Source organism: Limulus polyphemus, unplaced genomic scaffold, assembly GCF_000517525.1.
Source record: "Limulus polyphemus unplaced genomic scaffold, Limulus_polyphemus-2.1.2 Scaffold7321, whole genome shotgun sequence".
NCBI lineage: Eukaryota > Metazoa > Arthropoda > Merostomata > Xiphosura > Limulidae > Limulus > Limulus polyphemus.
The window spans coordinates 18,849-20,241 of NW_013672931.1; positions in this window are offsets into that span (position 1 = coordinate 18,849).

A 1,393-nucleotide genomic window follows, 5' to 3' on the forward strand; every position below is an offset into this window, starting at 1 on the left:
TAGAAAGGGGAAGGGGCTATGATATAGTATAATCATAAAACATTGCATCAGAATCTGACTGAACAGATGGCTTGTAGAAAGGGGAAGGGGCTATGATATAGTATAATCATAAAACATTGCATCAGAATCTGACTGAACAGATGGCTTGTGGAAAGGGCAAGGGGCTATGATATAGTATAATCATAAAACATTGCATCAGAATCTGACTGAACAGATGGCTTGTAGAAAGGGGAAGGGGTTATGATATAGTATAATCATAAAAACATATGACTTGGGGGGGGGGTAATGGGCTATGTGGTTCAGAAGCCCAATCACTTATCACTTCAGTGATACTCTAAATACAACCAAAAGTAGCAGCCTCTGAGCGGAACTGGTCACTATTCAGCAACTCTCATTTCAGGGTGCGCAATTAATTCACAAATGAAGAGGTGGAAAAATCATTAGCATCCCAGTCAAATCTCGAGTTGCTTGAGCACAGTACAGATGTCTCCACTCAGCTTGAAGTTGACTCCGAGATTGAGGAAGTGATAGTTGAAAGGTCATCTGAATCTGATGGTGATACAGGGCTAGACAGGTTGGGACTCAGTGACTGAGAAACAAACAGGGAACAAACTAAAGACAGAAAGAAATATAATCAGCAGAAAGTATAATAATACTAAAAAAAAATAACTGAATCTCTGATAACATTGTTAAATAAATCTAATGCTAACTATTTTCTATGTGCAGAGTGATTGTTGTATAGGTTATTGTATCAGTAGAAAGTATAATAATACTAAAAAAAATAACTGAATCTCTGATAACATTGTTAAATAAATCTAATGCTAACTATTTTCTATGTGCAGAGTGATTGTTGTATTCGTTATTGTTGCCAATCGCTGTTGAGACCAAAACCTCATATTTTACTGACCAGTACCTTGTCCAGGGGCAGATTATGGGTCAGACGGGCTTGGGGCTAAATTTTTTTACCAGGCCTATTATGATTGCGAATAAAGACTAAGGTAGACAAAAAAAACTAAACCTCATAATGGGCCTTTTTGGAACCCGGGCCTGGGCCTACAGCCCCAATAGCCCTGACCATGTCTGGTTGTGATAAACGTCAAGTGGGACATTGTTTCCATTTGACTTATATATTCATGTGTTTTTAAGCAAAACTGAGTTGATCTTCTAAAGTTAAAAGGAACAAAAAAAATTCAAATCATTTCTAACCAATGTTATGAGTTAGGCCTTAGAGGAACACTAAAATCATTTTAACCAGTATTATGGCTTATACATTAGAGCAACGTTTAAATCATTTCTAACCAGTATTATGGCTTAGATCTTAGAGCAACGTTTAAATAATTTCTAACCAGTGTTATGGCGTAGATCTTAGAGCAACGTGTAAATCACTTTAACC